Below are 18292 nucleotides of genomic sequence, written 5' to 3' on the forward strand. Positions count from 1 at the left end.
TGGATTTTGTCCAGGCTATACCTGTCACCGTCACTGACGTTACTACCGTATGAACTATCTGAAAAGCTGTTTGATTATCTGTCTATTACTCACATTTTGAAAAGTATATGAGGATATATGAAGGCTATTTGGATATTTCATTGACAGATTAATAAAAGAAGATAAGAAAACTTGCTCATCATTACATCCTATTGGATTTTTTTTTTGGAAAGAAGATTTACAGTTCAAGTTTGACTGTTTAAATGGTTAATTACATATTTGACTGAGAAAAGAGGATAAAAAGATTTGTTCCTTTTATCTAATATTTGGTTTGATTTTTTTTGTTTTTTCTTAACTTACTAACTGGTAGTTTTTTTCCCTACCAATAGGGTTTCTTTTTATATATATCTCTGGGAGGGTTTAGTTACTATGATATTACTAATTAATATTTTTGTAAATTTAGTTAGGTTAAATGTATTATTAACCTTTTTTTTAATCTGTTTTATTATAGTGCCCTAAAACCAAATTTAAAGTTTTCTTAGGGATTTAAAGCTAAACTTAAAATGGCGCTGGTTTTTCTCTCTAAAAGATTATATTATTTTGGTTCTTTTTCTGCTTAATACATGATGGAATGTAGCACTCTCCTTTGTCGAGACATTACTGTCTTTCTTGCAAGGTTATTTAATACTTTTTGTGTACTGGCTGGGGGGAGGGCGAGACGAGACTGACAGAGCGGCCCATGGCTTTGCATCTATTTTAGTTCACTTGCCTTTTTTTCGGGCTTTTGGGAGTGTGGGTGGGTTCAGTGTTAGGAGTTTTTTCCCATTGGGTGGTTCCGGAGCATGCATGTTTTCTATATGGTCGTATTCTTCATCATCGCCATCTTTGATAATCCCGTATTGGTATGTGTTCTGAGCATGTATAAAGTAAATTGGAATAAAATTATAGTATGGCAGCTAAACAGATTAATGTAATAAATTAGAATGTACGTGGTTGGAATCATCCTATTAAACGAGAAAAGACTTTAAAAATTATTAATCGATTCCAACCTGATATATTTTTTGCTCAGGAGACGCATATCAGGGCGGGAGATCAAAATAGTTTTTTTCACTGGTGGAATGGGATACAGCTCCATGCTACTTCTCAGAGCAAAACTAAGGGTGTGTCTGTCTTTTATTAAATCTAATATATTTACTCGAGGATATCGAATCAGATTCTAATGGCAGATTTTTAACTGTTAAAGAATTTGTAATAGAAAGGTTGTTTTGGTTAATTTGTATGGTCCTAATTTAGATGATCCTTTTTTAAAAAAAAATTTGCTTTACTGCCACATTTAAATGAGTATATGTTGATAATGGGTGGAGATTTTAACTTGTTTAAATCCTATGATTGACAAGAACTCAACTAATCAGCGACTTCCAAATCGTTCTCGTCAGTTATTAACTCCTTTTTGACCTATTTTGGGTTGATTGAATTATGGAGGCATTTGCACCCTGATGACAGAGAATATTCCTTTTTTTCACGTTTATAAAAAAATTTCAAGGATTGATTATATTATAGTTGATCCCCGCCTTTTGCCTAATGTTAAAAACTGTGAATATGACGCTATTGCTATATCTGATCATGTACCTTTGAGTTTGTCCTTTGAATTTGATGTCATTTTTGCCCGTCTCAGACTTTATTGCAAAACTCTGATTTTATCAGTTTTATCGAAAGCCAGATAAAATAATTTTTTCTTTTTAATGATATAGGAGGTATGTCTAAAATAATTATGTGGGATACATTCAAAGCATTTTTACGTGGCCAGATTATTTCTTATTCAGCTAAACTTAAAAAACAGACTAAAGCAGAATTAGATAAAATTTCAAAACAAATTAAAGTTTTAGATAATATCTATGCGACTTTCCCTAATATCCACTTATTTTTAAAAAGGGTGGAACTTCAATCACAATATAACCTGTTATTAACTCATCCAATTGAAGGCTATCTACTTAGTTTAAAGAGCCAATTTTATATGTTTGGAGATAAAAATAATAAACCACTTGCATCTCAATTAAAATCCGCTGGAGCCAAGAGGCAAATTTTGAAAATTCGTAGAAAAGATGGTACCCTGGCTCAGAATATGAAGAAATTATTAAGATTTTTCAAGATCTTTATACTGAACTTTATAAATCTCTATGTCCAGTAGACTCTTCTGAAATGAATGCTTTTACGAAAGATTGCTTTTCCTAAAATTTCTGCTGAGGATCAAAAAAACTCTTGATGCCTAAATTACTGAATCCGAAATTCATAAAGCTATTTTTTTCAATGCAACCTGGTAAGGTTATCCTGTATAATTTTATAAAAAATTTGGAAAATTGCTTTCGCCATAAATGTTGGAGATGTTTAAAGATTCTTTTGTGAAAAGTGATTTATCCTCTACTTTTTATGAAGCTTCTATTTCTTTAATTCTCAAAAAGGATAAAGATCCTACTGATTGTGCCTCATAAAGACCTATTTCATTATTGAATGTTGATGGTAAGATTCTCTCAAAGATAATGGCCAATCAGTTGGAGAGTATTTTGGGTGAAATCATTTTTAAAGATCAAACAGGCTTTATAAAGAGTCGTTATACTTTTTCAGATTATTATTTTCAGGTAATTATTTAATATTATATATTCGCCTTCTTCTAAAACTCCACAATGTGTATCTTTGGATGCTGAAAAAGCATTTAATTGAGTCAAATGGAAATATTTATTTAATGTTTTAGAAAAATTTGGTTTTGGTAATAATTTTAATAATTGGATTAAAATTATATATAAAGCTCCTATTGCTACTGTTGTCACTAATAACTGTAGGTCTCTTTTTTTTCAGCTATCATGAGAGACAAGACAAGGTTGTCCATTAAGTCTTTTGTTATTTAACTTAATATTAGAACCCCTTGCTATTGCTCTTCATGAAGCCAAAAATATTCATAGGATTTTTGTGAATGAGACCATGCACAAGATCTCTCTTTACGCTAATGATTTATTGGTTTACATATCTAAGCCTGAAGAATCTATTCCTGCTTTGCTAAAATTATTTGACAAACGTGGAGACTTTTCAGGATATAAAATAAATTTTAGTAAAAGTGAAGTACTTCCTTTAAATGAATCAGTCTCCATATATGATAATATTCTTTTTAAAGTTATGGATTCTTTTAGATATTTAGGTGTTATAATTACTAAAAAATAAGGATCTTTATCAAGCCAATTTTCCTCCTTTAGTGGACTCTATGAAGTATTCACTTAGTAGATGGAGCCCACTTACACTTTCACTTGTTGGTCGTATTCATGTAGTTAAAATGATGATTTTACCAAAATTTTTATATTTATTTCAGAATATTGCTGTTTATTTTAACTAAGAAGTTTTCTTGATCAGATTGATTCTGTTATTCTATCTTTTATTTGGGATAATAAAAGACCAAGAATTGGTAAATGTCATTTACAAAAGTTGAAAAAGGATGGAGGTCTCGCTTTGCCTAATCTAAGAATGTATTATTGAGCTGTTAGGGTTATTTGCGGTATATGTTCTTCTGGTTATATTGGGGGGATAGGAATGATCGGCCAATTTGGGTAGACCTGGAACTGAGAGCTGTGAAGCAGTTTTATTTAACTTCGTTATTAGGAGTTTCTCTACCTATACAATTAACTAAAGTTGCTAATTTAAACCTATATCCTGTGGTTAAGCACTCTTTACAAATTTGGCTCCAGTTCCGCAATTTTTTTAATCTTAAAAAATTTAAACTTTGTAGTATAATTTATCGTAATTACTTTTTTAAACTTTCTTGGAGTGATCCAATTTTTTTACTTTGGAAAAATAAAGGTATTAAAATCTTATTTGGATTTATTTAAAGAAGGCAGATTGGTGTCTTTTGAACAATTAGTCAATAAGTATTCTCTCATATTCAGACTTTTTACAATATCTTCAAGTTAGACATTGTTTTCAAAAATATTTAATTTTCCTTACATATTGGAGGCTGACTTGTTAGATACTATTATGAATATGAACCCCTCATTGAAAGGTTCTATTGGAAGATTTTATAATTTATTATTACAATGGGATAAGTGTCCTTTACTTAAGATTAAGCAGGATTGGGAGAAGGAATTCAATTTGACTTTTATATGGGAGGATTGGATGCGGATTCTGAAGCTGGTTAACTCTTCTTCAATCTCTACCAGTCATTCACTGATTCAATTTAAAATTGTACATCGTTACCATTTGATGAAGGAGAGACTTTCTACAATATTTCCCAATGTTGACAAGTATTGTCATAGATGTAAAACTGAGATAGCTACACTGACACATATACTCTGGACATGTTCTATATTAAAACAGTTTTGTAAGTCAGTCTTTTCGACAATTTCTAAAGCACTCAGAATCAATTTACAACCTAATAAATTGACTGTGTCTTTTGGAATAATTCCTCAAAATATCCATGGTACTTCTGTGTCTGACCAACATGTTATTGCCATCTTGTTGAAATGGAAGGATATATCAGCTCCTACTTTGTCACAATGGTTCTCTCAAGTAATGTGTCTTAGCTTGGAGAAAATTAGAAGTCGAACCTTTGAACCTTTATTTGACTTTAAGAGATGGGGCTCATTTGCTGGTTATTATCATTTCAGTTAGCTGATAGATTTCCTCCACGATCTAAATGTAAATTTTTTTTGATATATCTTTTTTTCTTGTTGGCGGTTTGATGTCTATTTTTAGAAGCTTTTTGTATGACGCATGGCTCCGGGGTTATACCCCCAATGGGGTTTTTCCCCCTCATTTTTCTTGCTTCGTAGGGTTTTTTTTAATTCACAAAAATTTTCAATCCTTAAGATAATTTCTTTTTTGAGGCATTGTAAGTGTTGTTACTTTGATGTACTTGTGCTATTTTTGAATAATAATGAAAAGATTTGAAAAGAGAAAGAAAGCCCATGACCAAAATGACAATGCTCAGGCAATCTCCTTAATTTAGTCGTGTATGCTGAAATGGACTCCCCTTCTTTTTGATTGTGCTTATGAAACCTAAAACGGCCTGCAATCAACAATGGCTTCGGTCCGAGGTGTTCCTGCATCACTTTTACAAAAGTAGCAAAGCTCATTTCTGATAGTTTGGGTGGAGCAGCAAATGTAGAAGCAAACTATATGCCTTTAAACCCAATGTACATAGCCAAGTTGTTACTCACTTCTCATTGGCTATTTCATTTGCTTCGTGCTACTGTTCCAGTAGTTAAGTATACATGAACCAATTACCCATTGTGTAAACTCAATCTTTACAATGTAGACAGTATTTTTGATTTTTAAAAATAATTACTATCACCTGGCACTCATTTTTATGTACTTTGAATTCTTCTACTTACAGACTAATTTTTAAAAAAAACCCAATGGTGTTTCAACATAGCTCTTATTGAATCTAATTTTATTTTGAACATCTTGCTGCACTTTAGCAGATCAGTAGCCATGTTGGGTTCGTTTTCAAAATACATCATTGCTAATGTTATGTTTGTAACTTCAAAGCATTAAATTAATTCAAAGACAACACAGGGAGCCCAAAAATGTGGGTCTAATTTGAGTTAATTTTAAGTGAGGTGTGCATGTGTCACATGGCAGCATACAGATGTATGCAATTAACATATTTATACATATAACCCAGAATGGTTAATCCAGCAGTACAATTACCACTAACTGGTTTTCTGCATTAGTTACACATAAAATGTGGTCTGTTCTTTATCTAAGTTACAATAATAGACAAACACAAACAATAGTACTTTTCATATCTTTATTGAGCACATTGTCTAATCATTCACAGTCCAGACTGGAAGAAGTATGTGAACCCTTGTATTTAATAATTGGTAGAGCCTCCTTTAGCAGCAATATCCTCCACCAAACTCTTCCTGTAGCTGCTGATCAGACTTCCATAGTGGCGAGGAGGTGTTTAGACTTACATACAAAACTGTATCAGTTCATCAATATTTCTGGGATAGCTTGCATGAACAGCCCTCTTCAGGTTTTGCCACAACATATCAAATGGGTTAAGGTCTGGACTCCGACTTCGTCATTCCAAAACACAAATTTTCTTCTTTTTAAACCATTCTGATGTTGATTTACTCTTGTCTTTTGGAACATTGACTTGTTGAATCACCTAACTTTAATAAAGCTTCAAGTGACAGACCTCTACCCTGACATTCTCCTACAAAGTGACTTGATACAATTTTGAATCAATTGTTCCCTCTACGATTGCAAGCTGTCCAGGCCCTGAGGCAGCAAAGCAGCTCCAAACTATGATGCTCCTTCACAGATGAAATGAGATTTTAGTGTTGGTATGCACTGCCCTTTTCCCTTCAAACATAGTGGTGTGCATTTCCGCCAAAAATTTCAATTTTTGTCTCATCTGTCCACGGAACATTGTCCCAGAAGCTCTGTGGAACCTCCAGGTGGTCTTTTGTAAACTTGAGATGTGCAGCAATGATTTTTTTGGAGAACACTGGTTTCCTCCATGGTGTCCTTCCATGAACAACATTCTCATTCAGTGTTTTTCTTACAGTGGACACATAAACAGAGGCAAGTTCCAGAGATTTCTGCAGGACTTTGCCTGTTACCCATTGGTTCTTTTTCACTTCCTTCAGCATTGCACGTTGTGCTCTTGGTGTGATCTTTGCAGGACGCCCACTCCCAGGGAGAGTAGCAACAATACTGAGTTTTCTCCATTTGTAGACAATTTCTCTTACTGTGGACTGATGAGCACCCAGGTCTTTAGAAATGCTTCTGTAGCCTTTCCCAGCTTCATGCATCTCTATAACTCTTCTTCTAATGTCCTCTGAAAATTGCTTTGGTCGAGGCATGGTGCAGCAAAACAGATCTTACTTGAGAAGAGCAGGCTTTGTCAGTAACCTTTGTGTGTCCTCGGGTGTCCTTCTTATTGGACAGGGCACTTCTAAAACCCACACCTCCAATCTCATCCCGTTGATTGGAACACCTGACTCCAAATAGCTATTTCAGAGGGAATTACCCTAGAATTTCACATACCTTTTTGAACCTAGACTTTGATTGTTTTGATGACATGCCTAGTATTGACAAGTAGTAGTACAATTGTTTGTGTGTTATAATTTAGGCAGATTGTGTTTGTCTATTATTCTGACAACCACATTTTGAGTGATTAATGCAGAAAACCAGGTAATTGCAAAGGGTTTTCAAACTTTTTCTTGCAATTATATATATGTAAAGGACACTTCATCTCATGTTTCTGATATTTATTGCTTATTTATCTTCCCTGTTTTTGTATTTGCAGTGTCTTGTCTTTTTCACATTGTTTGTCTGCCCATCCTTATAGGTGTGGTCTTTCATTGATTCTGTTGTGCTTCTTGTATATACTGTGAACGCCCACAAGAAAATGAATCTCAAGATCGTATATGGTGACATATATGTACTTTGACAATAAATTTAGTTTGTACTTTGAAGTACGAGAGGCATATATAGTATAGATAGCCAGTTGCTTCTTCCCCATTGTAGTGAGGGGGACAATTTTTAGGGCATTTGAGGGGCAAACTTTTCACAGAAATAGCAATTGGCAACAAGATTTAGCTGCCATTTGAGATGGTACAGGCAGAAGCCATAACAATTGGCACGGATAACTTCATTCACCACATCTACAGACTCACTTTCAATGAATTTGTACAACTCATGTTCTCAATATTATTTTCATTTGCCGTTAGTCTTCTTTTGCATACTGGTGATGCCAGTCTTTGTTCATGTATCGATTTTCATAAAATTCAATTGTATTTTCCTTGTAAATGCCTGCAAGAAAATAAATCTCAGGACGTTATGCTAATGTAAATGATACTTTAATAAACAGTAGCACATACAAATGCTGGAGGAACTCAGCAGGCCAAGCAGCATCTATGAAAAAGAGTACAGTCGACACTTTGGGCCGAGACGTCGACTTTACGCTTTTCCATAGGCGCTGCCTGGCCTGCTGAGTTCCTCCAGCATTTTGCACATGTTACTTGGATTTCCAGCATCTGCAGGTTTTCTCTTGTTTGTGATACTTTAATAAACTTACTTTGAATATTTAGGAGCAATCTTGACAGCTACTTGAACAAAGAAGGCATATTAGAGGATACAGAATCAATGAAGGTAAATGGGATCAGTACAGACAGGCATGATGGTCACTATAGACATTGTACATCAAAAGGCCTGTTTCTGTGCTTTCAATACTATAACTATTTTAACACAAGTAACACTAAAGCCAATTTGCTCACAGCAAGGTGTTTATTGGTGCTTAATATTATCCAAGGCAAAAGGAAGACCCTCCTTTTCTTAGAATGGTGCAATGAGATTAGTTTATCCCAAAATAAGATTTTGATTTAATGACCCCCTTTTCCAAAAAAAAAGGGAAAAGCAATACATGATACCAGAATGAAGTAACCCATTTTCTGCATTCCAATCCATTTAGCTCCAACAGAATTTTCTAAGTTTCATTTAGATCCCTCTAAATGAACACTGACTTGGTTAACCTAATCTTATTAGGGAGCCAAGCCATTCCTAGAATAGGTTTGGTGAATAGTTTTTGCACTCCCACTATAGAAACGTTTCTCGGTAAGGAGACCAGTTCTCCAGCTGTGGTCTCACCAAGGTCCTGTATTCAAATCAACAGGCGATTTGCCTCTTCCGCTGCTTTCTATGTCTGCATGTGTGACTGGAATGTGGTATTGTTCTCCTTGAAAAAAAAGATGGAAAGAGATTTAAAGGAAATATACTGTCCCTTGACTGCTCTTCTCTTTGAAACTACATTGAGGTAAGTTTGCTATGTGGAGTGAGTATAGAAAGGAGATAAAGAACTTGATGGTATGGTGCCAAGACTACAATCTCTCTCTCTCTTTCAACATTAGTGAAACAAAAATAAACAGTCCTTGACTTCAGGATATGGGACAGAGTATACACCTGTCTGGATCAAAGATGCTGAGGTGGAGATGGTTAAGTATTACCAATAAATTTGCTGGTCCGACCATACACGCAATATGGCTGAGAAAGCATACCCGCATCTCTACTTCTTCAGAAGTCTAAAGAAATTTGGCATGTCCCAAATGATCTTAATTTATTTTTGTAGACATTCTATCAGGATGAAGTTATGTTGGGCTTGGTATAGTCAACTATAGTGTCGCTGTACTTCCTGTTAGACTCCTCAAAGGAAACATGGCTGCTAATCAGGGATACCAGTGCTTTAAAAAAAAAACAGGGTTTTCAACTCCCAATATCGACCATCTTGCTAGTAAACCCATCTGTACGAGATCTCAGAGGTAGGTGCTGTATCAGGGAGACATTTGGATTGCTTGCATCCTTTGTTTCACGGAATCCCAATTAATCCCTTCCGTACTGGATTCAGATTGAGGGGTTCACTGTACATCATCAGGATAGGACTGTCAAGCGGAGGGAGAGGTATATGCCTCATATTCAACTCCCCTTGGTGCACAAATGTATCAGTGATGTCTCAATTCTGCTCACCAGACCTGGAATATCTCGCAATTCAGTATTGTCCATTTTACCTGCTGCTGGAGATTTAAGTGATCATTTTGGTAGCTGTGTACATTTCACCTCAGGCCAATGTCAAACAGGCTCTAGAAGATCTGAGTAATGTGATCAACATGCACCAAACAACACACCTTCACCATTATTTTGGGGAATTTTTAACAGGTCACCTTGAAAAAGTCACGAAATAATTATCAACAAATCACTTGTAGAACCAGAGGAAACAACACACTGAAGCACTGTTACACCAGCATCAAGAACGCCTACCGTGCTATTCCACTTCGAGAAGTCTGATTGCTTGACAGTACTTCTTCACCCTGAGTAGGCAGAGGCTGAAGACTGCAGCACCAGCAGTGAGGACCAAGAGGGTATGGACAAGGAGCGCCTACAGGACTGCTTTGAATTGCTGCAGTGGACTGTATTCAGGCATCCATCTTCGAAACTGGACGAGTATGCTGCAGTTGTTACTAATTTAATTAAAACCTGTGTGGATAACTGCATGCCTACAAAAACTTGCTGTACATTCCCAACCAAAAACCATGGATGAACCAGGATGTTCGTTATCTGTTGAGGACTAGATCTGTGGCATTAAGTCTGGCGACCCAAATCTGTACAAGAAAACCAGGTAAGATTTGCAGGCGGCTATTTCAAGAGCAAAGTAAAATTCCGAGCAAGGCTGGAGGTGACATCAAATGCACAACAACTCTGGCAGGATTTGCAAGACACTACTTCCTGCAAAGCGAAACCCAATAGCATGAATGGCAGCGATACTTCACTACCAGACAAGCTCAATGCCTCCTATGCTCACTTTGAAAGGGAGAATATAACCACGGCAGTGCAGATCCCTGCTGCACTCAGTTGGTGACCCTTGATCTCTGCCTCGGAGACCGAAGTCAGGCTGTCTTTCAGAAGGGTGAACCCTTGCGAAGTGACAGACCTCAATGAAGTAACTGGTAAGGCTCTGAAAAATTGTGCCAACCAGATGGCAGGAGCATTCACGGAACTTCAACTTCTCACTGCTATAGTCCAAAGTTCCAACCTGCCTCAAAAAAGGCAACAATTATACCAGTGCCTAAGAATAGTGTGAGCTGCCTTAATGGCCATCGTCCAGTAGTACTCACATCTAGGGTGATAAAATGCTTTGAAAGGTTGGCTGTGGCTGGAGTGAACTCCTGCCTCAACAAGAACCTGGACTGATTACAATTTGCCTTTTTCCACGATAGGTCTATAGCAGACGCAATCTCAATGGCTCTTCACATGACCTTAGATCACCTGGACAGTACAAATACCCATGTCAGGAAGCTAGTCGTTCACTACAGCTCAGCATCACTCTCAGTCCCAATTGATAAGCTACAGAATCCAGACCTCCGCACCTCCGTCTGCAATTGGATCCCTGACTACTTAACCGGGAAACCACGAACCGTGCAGATTGCTGATAATATCTCCTATAGACTTCAGTTCAGCATTCAACACAATCATCCCTCAGAAACTGATTGGAAAGCTGAGCCTACTGGGCCTGAACACCTCCCTCTGCAACAGGATCCTAGACTTCCTGACTGGGAGATCTCAGTCAGTCTGGATTGGGAGCAGCATCTCCAACACCACCACACTGAGCACGGGGGCTCCCCAGGGTTGTGTGCTCAATCCACTGCTGTTCACTCTGCTGACCCACGACTGTGCTGCAACACACAGCTTGAACCATATCATCAAGTTCGCCATTGACACCACCGTGGTGGGTCTCATCAGCAAGAACGACGAGTCAGCTTACAGAGAGGAGATGCAGCGGCTAACGGACTGGTGCAGAGCCAACAACCTCTCTCTGAATGTGAACAAAACAAAAGAGATGGTTGTTGACTTCAGGAGGGCACGGAGCGACCACTCCCCGCTGAACATTGATGGCTCCTCGGTAGAGATTGTAAAGAGCACCAAATTTCTTGGTGTTCACCTGACGGAGAATCTCACCTGATCCCTCAACACCAGCTCCATAGCAAAGAAAGCCCAGCAGCGTCTCCACTTTCTGCGAAGGCTGAAGATAGTCCATCTCCCTCCCCCCCCCCATCCTCATCACATTCTACAGGGGTTGTATTGAGAGCATCCTGAGCAGCTGCATCACTACCTGGTTTGGAAATTGTACCATCTCGGATCGCAAGACCCTGCAACGGATAGTGAGGTCAGCTGAGAAGATCATCGGGGTCTCTCTTCCCGCCATCACGGACATTTACACTACACACTGCATCCGCAAAGGAAGCAGCATTATGAAGGACCCCATGCACCCCTCATACAATCTCTTCTCCCTCCTGCCATCTGGGAAAAGGCTCCGAAGCATTCAGGCTCTCTTGACCAGACTATGTAACAGTTTCTTCCCCCAAGCTATCAGACTCCTCAATACCCGAAGCCTGGACTGACACCTTGCCCTACTGTCCTGTTTATTATTTATTGTAATGCTGGTACTGTTTTTGCGCACTTTATGTAGTTGCGCACTTAGTGTAGGTCTGTAGTCTAGTATAGCTTTCTCTGTGTCTTTTTTTTTAATTACATAGTTCAGTCTAGTTTTTGTACTGTGTCATGTAAACCATGGTCCTGAAAAACGTTCTCATTTTTACTATGCACTGTACCAGCAGTTATGGTTGAAATGACACTAAAACTTGACTTGCTTGCTGACAATCAACATTGACGCACCTCAGGGTGTGTGCTTAGCCCACTGCTCTGCTCCCTCTATATCCAGAACTGTGTGGCTAGGTATTGATCAAATGCTATCTATAAATTTGCTGGTGATATAACCACAGTTGGTAGAATCTGGATCTGTTGTGTATTTAAGGCAGAGGTTGATAGGTATCTGAGTAGCCAGGGCATCAAAGGTTATGGTGAGAAGGCGGGGGAGTGGGCCTAAATGGGTGAATGGATCAGCTCATGATAAAATGGCAGAGCAGACTTGATGGGCCGCATTGCCAACTTCTGCTCCTGTGGTCAAATGGAGATGAGGGGACATACAGGAGTGAGTTATGCCAACTAGTGGAGTGGTGTTGCAACAACAACCTGGCACTCAACGTCAGTAAGACGAAAGAGCTGATTGTGGACTTCAGGAAGGGTAAGACAAGGGTACACAAAACAATCCTCATAGAGGGATCAGAAGTGGAGAGAGTGAGCAGTTACAACTTCCTGGGTGTCAAGATCTCTGAGCATCTAACCTGGTCCCAACATACTGATGCAACTATAAAGAAGGCTATATTTCATTAACAGTTTGAAGAGATTTGGTTTGTCACCTAATACATTCAAAAACTTCTATAGATGTACAGTAGAGAGCATTTCGACAGGCTACATCATTGTCTGGTATGAGATGGAACTACTGCACAGGACCGAAAGAAGTTACAGAAAGTTGTAAAACCAGTCAGCTCCATCTTGGGTACTAGCCTACATACTAGACAAGACATCTGCAAAGAGCAGTGCCTCAGGCAGTGTCCATTTCACCCAGGTCATGCCCTCTTCTCATTGTTACCATCAAGATGGAGATACAGAGGCCTAAAGGCACACATTTAGCAATTCAGTAACAGTTTCTTCCCCTCTGCCAAATGGGCACTGGACCCATGAATACTTTCTCACTTTTTAAAAAAAACATATTTGGCACAGTTTTTAATCTATATTCACTGTATTTGATTGATTTTTTCTGTGTTATCATGTATTGGACTGTACTGCTGCTGCGAAGTTAACAAATTCTCCAGAAACACGATGGTGATAATAAACCCGATTCTCACTTCTTCCCGCCTTGAAGAAACAAAACCTTGAGAACATGTAACATCAGGCTCAAGAAGATTTTCCATCCCACATTTAGAAGGACTCTTAAACAGACCTCTTGCAGGTTAGGGAATGCCTGATCTAATAATTTCCCTCATCATGAGCCTTGCACCTTATATAGTTATCGGTTATTCATACTATATTCTATCTCAGTTTCTTGTTGCACCACCTAAAAACGGAAAAAGAACTACCGCAATTACCAATTGAGAGCAACACAATTCTCTCCTTAGGGCACATATTTATTTTGGACAGACCTGGAGATTTATAAAATTGTTTTGTATCTGATAGTCAAATTGGAAATCCATTATAAATACTGCTTGAATTCTAAAAGTTATCTTGAACCCGTCTCCGTCCTACAGTGACTCCGTGCGCGTATTTATTGTGCTAGTTTTCTTCAGTGTTTCCTCCGTATTGTAGTGCTAATCTGACTGTTTCACGGTTTTTCTAATGTCACGAATGATATCCAAAACTGGACACCCGGTTCAAGCCTTAACTGAACCGAAGTGTTTCAAGAACTCCATTGTTCTGACTACAGTTCGTATTTTATATGCTGCGTCGTTTGGAACATTTCAGTTCTCAGCTGCTCTGCACTACGCAATACTTACATGAAATGGACTTGGAAAGTTTTACGTTTATTGTTTCGTGTCTCTTAACAGAATATCCACTTACAAGAGCTTTCATTCGAAAAAGAATCCACTACACTAATTAGAAAACAACAGTTTGCCACGTGCATTTCAACACCAGAAGATGTGTTCGTCTTAACAAATTTTCATTTTATTGGAACGAACTACAAATACTTCCCTCAAGTCCAGTTAATATAGTATGAAAAACAAATTTCAATTCGTTGTAAGTCTTAATTATTACGGATCTCCTCTGTAAAGTTGATAGATTCAAATAATAAAATGAAACGCGCTGTGAAAAAGATCTACTAAGTGGCCAAATGTTGCAATTGTAACTTTAGACAATATAATTTAATGAGTAAAATATTAAGCATTCCGTTGTTTTATCTAATGGTACTGAAGGCAATAAAAATATCATACGTACCTAAAGGAACACTTCTCGTTTTTTGCTCGACAGATAAAACTAGTACAACAAATCCGAGCACAGCTGTGATCGGTTAGCTGGCTTGCCTTAATTTTAGATGAAGGGGGTGGGGTGAAGAAGGTGAAACTACTGCGAGTCTACGTTTTCGCTATTTTAACGGAAATACAAACTACAACAAAGTTGGAGACTTTGAGCGTGTCGTGTACACACAAAAATTAAATCAAGAAATCCAGATTCCATTTGTAAATCTTAATCCCTGAGCGAGCTGTGAACGGGAGAAACTATTAATAAAACGGTTACTACATGAAGAGACACCGGTTCATGGAATGCAGCAAAATCTCACTGCCCGGTACTGGAAATACGGAGTCCGTGCATAATACTCACCGCTCTGGCGTGCTCCAGTAACAAAGACAGTGTACAGTATATGACTGAATTGGAAGAGAATGGTGTTTGCAGCTGGTCTCTGCGATTCTGGCGCTCGGCTCTCTAATCATAGCTGTAAGTAGTGGTGCTGGTGAAGATAATCTGGCTCCATTCTAAAGGGTGGGGGGAGTTAGGGGAGCGGCTCTCTCGCTCTTTCACTAATCTTCCTGCAGAGAGTAGGCTGAATCCCTCTTTCTTCTAATGATTTATACCTCCTACCACCCCCCCCCCCACCCTTCCGTGAACCACAATCCCTGTCAGCATCAGCAGTGCATGAGGGCAACTAGAGACATCCACATGTTTGAATGAGTCCCGGAGTTCTGGGAGTTGTAGTTTACTCTACAAGTTTGTCCATTCATTTTAATAAAACGGCGGGCAAAGGAACTACATTTCCCAAAGTGCCAGGCAGATGCGTTTGTACGACAACGTCTCCATCCATTTAACAGCATTCTCCGCGTTGCCTTTTTTATGGGGGCACGTAAAAGCTCTCTTTTTGTGGCCATTTCGAAGCAGACATAGGTAAACATAATAAACATATGCACCTCAGATACCATACTCTAAAGATGCCGCGTTTCTTGGGGGGGGGGAGCTAAGTTGGATCTGAGTTTAAAGAAGGGAATAAACTACCCTTTAAATGTGAGTGAAGGGTGGGGATTCGATGTCACAGAAATCGGCTGAAAGCCACAAAACCAACATCCTTCGCCAGGCTGCATCGCCGGCGCGGAATCCATCTGCGCATGCGTCTTCGGGCTGCTTTCGGCGTGGACTACAACTTCCTCCGTGTCGCCGTGATGACGCAAACAACCGGGAAGGGTAAAGGTTAACACGGTGACGATTGGGTGAAAGGGCTGCAGTGTTTGTATTAAAATATGGGACAGGTAAGTTCAGAATGTTTAAACTATCTCCTTCATTTTCATAGCATTGCAGTGGTTTTACTTTGATCAATGTCTTAAGATAAAAACACAAGAAAATCTGCAGGTGCTGGTAATCCAACTCACACAAAACTGCTGGAGGAGCTCAGCAGGTCAGGCAGCATCTATAGAAATGAACATTCAACTTTTCGGGCTGAGACCCTTCCTCCAGCGTTTTATGTGTGTTGCTCTTAAAATACTATTCAGCTTAGGAGAAATCCTCCACTAGTAGGTTTAATAATAGACACAAAATATTCAGCAGGTTGGGCAGCATCTGTGGAAAGCGAAGTGGAATGAATGTTTTGGTTCACATACAGTACCACCGTTCGCCTGAACACGTTTTTGATTTGAAATGGTAATTTTGTTTCTCTTTCCCTAGATGCCTGACCTGGTGACTGTTTCCAGCATATTCTGTTTATGTTTCAGATTTCCAATCTCTATGTTTTCTTTTTGTATTCAGTTGTGGTAGTTAATTTTTTAAAATGCCAGTAAACAACACGTTCAAAGAAGCAGTTAAAGGAGGCAAAATAAAATTATTGCAGATGCTGGACATCAGCGTTTTTGATTAGTTGTGTAGTACTCCCCAAAACCAAAAACAAAATATTTCATGTGAATTAGCTGTTCATCAGAACTGGGGAAAGGTGGAAACATTGAGATTTCCACCTGAAGTAGTAAAGTTTAATATTATTGAATTTGATGGAAATCAATCAAACTAGATGTTTGAAATCTAAAATACATAAAATTAGAAAATGCTGGAAACACACCAGGCCAGTCATCAGGACTCAGATGTGATGTGTCCAGAAGACCAACTGTGCCACATCAGGGAATGAGTTACAGTTCTTTGCTGGAACAACACGGTGAGCTGGCGACAGGTTAAAGTAATCTAAAGCAACTTTTCACTTAAAGCTATGTCAACCTGGTGGACTGAATGGATGCATTTTGCATTTCTATCTGCTGTTCAGTTCTCCCAATGCAGAGGAGTCCACATTGTGATCAGTAGGTGCACTGCACTAAACTGGAAGAAGTGCAGGTTGGTAAATTGCTTTATACTCTGAGGTACATCAGAAATTTTGTTTTGATACCACCCTTCCTGATCATTCCATTACATCAAAACATTAAGATAGCCTAAGGAAAAACAATAGCAGACAATAAGTTGCAATGCTATAACCTGGTAGTCTGAGGTCCGGAATCCATTCTGCGTTTCATAATAGCAGGTCAGAGACAGCGTGGTGATATGTGCTTTCAGGCTTTTTTTTAATCTGCCTGTTGTGAGGGGAGAAGAGAGAATATTTGGGATGGATGACTGCGTCTTTGATGATGTCATACACATAAGGTTCGTCAAATACTGGAAGTCTAGAGCAGCATGCACAAAATGCTGAAGGATTATGTTGGTTGCTTTACCAACGAGTGTAGAAAACGAATTTGTGGAGGGGATGTGCCCACAAGTTTTTAGTTTTTACTGGTTTTGGGCTGAACAGCTGGCAGGCCAAGTCATAATGGATATGGACAAAGAACTTCCTGTGGTGAGGGTGAATGCTGAATTTCGCTAGCCTCCTGCGTGACGTCCCGGTAATTGATGGTACAGATCCCAGCATGCAATACAGCCCGTCATTCCAATGATTGAACACAGGAGGGCAGCAGTGACGGGAGAGTCCCGCCCTCAGCCAAGCATGGATGCCAAGCTACACCGTCTCTAGCGTCCCCTCTCCAGGACTGCAGCAGCAGACAAGTCCACAGCTAGAGGCCTCACGAAAACCGAAGCCGTGCAGCTGCCCTGCCATCACCAAACAAGGGAAATAGTCCTGTGGCACCTTACCTTATCTTGGAATCTAGTGTTGTATTGCTATGGTTAAAAAAAAATTAACAAAGTAAGAAACACTTTTGCTTGGCCCACGAGAAGCTGCGGCATCTGAATGCACCACTGTCATAAGTACAGACACTTCTGTGCCGAGCACTACTTCATGGACATACAATGTATCTTATATAAGCTATCTTAGGTATTTATATTTATTGTGTTTTATTATTATGTTCATTATATCAGTGTTTTTAAATCTTACTGGGTGCTGTGCCAGATCTGGAATAACAATTATTTTGTTCTCCTTTACACTTGTATACTGGAAATGACATTAAACAATCTTGAATCCTAAAAGACTGCTCAGCACAAAGATGGCCAAACAGCCAATGTGCAAAAAACAACAAACTCTGCATATTCAAAAAAGAAAACAAAATAGTGATAAATAAACAGGCAATAAGTATTGAGAACATGAGTTGAAGAGCTCATGAAAGTCAGTGGGATCAGTTTGGTATTGGGTTGAGTGAAGTCTGTTTACAGATATTATTCTATAGATTTGCTGAATATGACTGCATGAAAAAGAATCTCGGGATTGTATGTGGTGACGTATGTACTCTGATAATAACATTTACCTTGAACTTTTAATATTATGAGAGAAGTGTTGAAAAATACTATTTTATTTTGTAATACTACTCCCAAATATCCTTTCATTAGTTCACAGCAGTAATGGGGATAAATATTCTCTTATAATGTAAGCACTGGAAACATTTGAATTTCAGTAGCCTTTAAGATCACGTTATTACTGATGTAATGC

General features: G+C 38.6%; 2 protein-coding genes across 5 annotated transcripts in view; one reads left to right on the top strand and one right to left on the bottom strand.

Annotated features, from left to right (window-relative positions):
* Positions 1-15056, bottom strand: part of st3gal2 (ST3 beta-galactoside alpha-2,3-sialyltransferase 2) — a 285788-nt gene extending 270732 nt beyond the window's left edge. Inside the window, exon 1 of one of the 3 annotated variants that reach the window (XM_059992501.1) lies at positions 14737-15010. The gene's annotated coding sequence lies outside the window, so the exon portion shown is untranslated. Of the gene's footprint in view, positions 1-14352; positions 14563-14736 lie in introns of those variants that run through there. The other 2 variants (XM_059992502.1, XM_059992503.1) reach the window with 2 other exon arrangements.
* A 266-nt stretch (positions 15057-15322) lies between these two features.
* Positions 15323-18292, top strand: part of LOC132406671 (L-fucose kinase) — a 359123-nt gene continuing 356153 nt past the window's right edge. For both annotated transcript variants that reach the window (XR_009516220.1, XM_059992500.1), the window contains exon 1: positions 15323-15653. The gene's annotated coding sequence lies outside the window, so the exon portion shown is untranslated. The remainder of the gene's footprint in view (positions 15654-18292) is intronic.

This window comes from Hypanus sabinus, chromosome 17 (genome assembly GCF_030144855.1).
Source record: "Hypanus sabinus isolate sHypSab1 chromosome 17, sHypSab1.hap1, whole genome shotgun sequence".
NCBI lineage: Eukaryota > Metazoa > Chordata > Chondrichthyes > Myliobatiformes > Dasyatidae > Hypanus > Hypanus sabinus.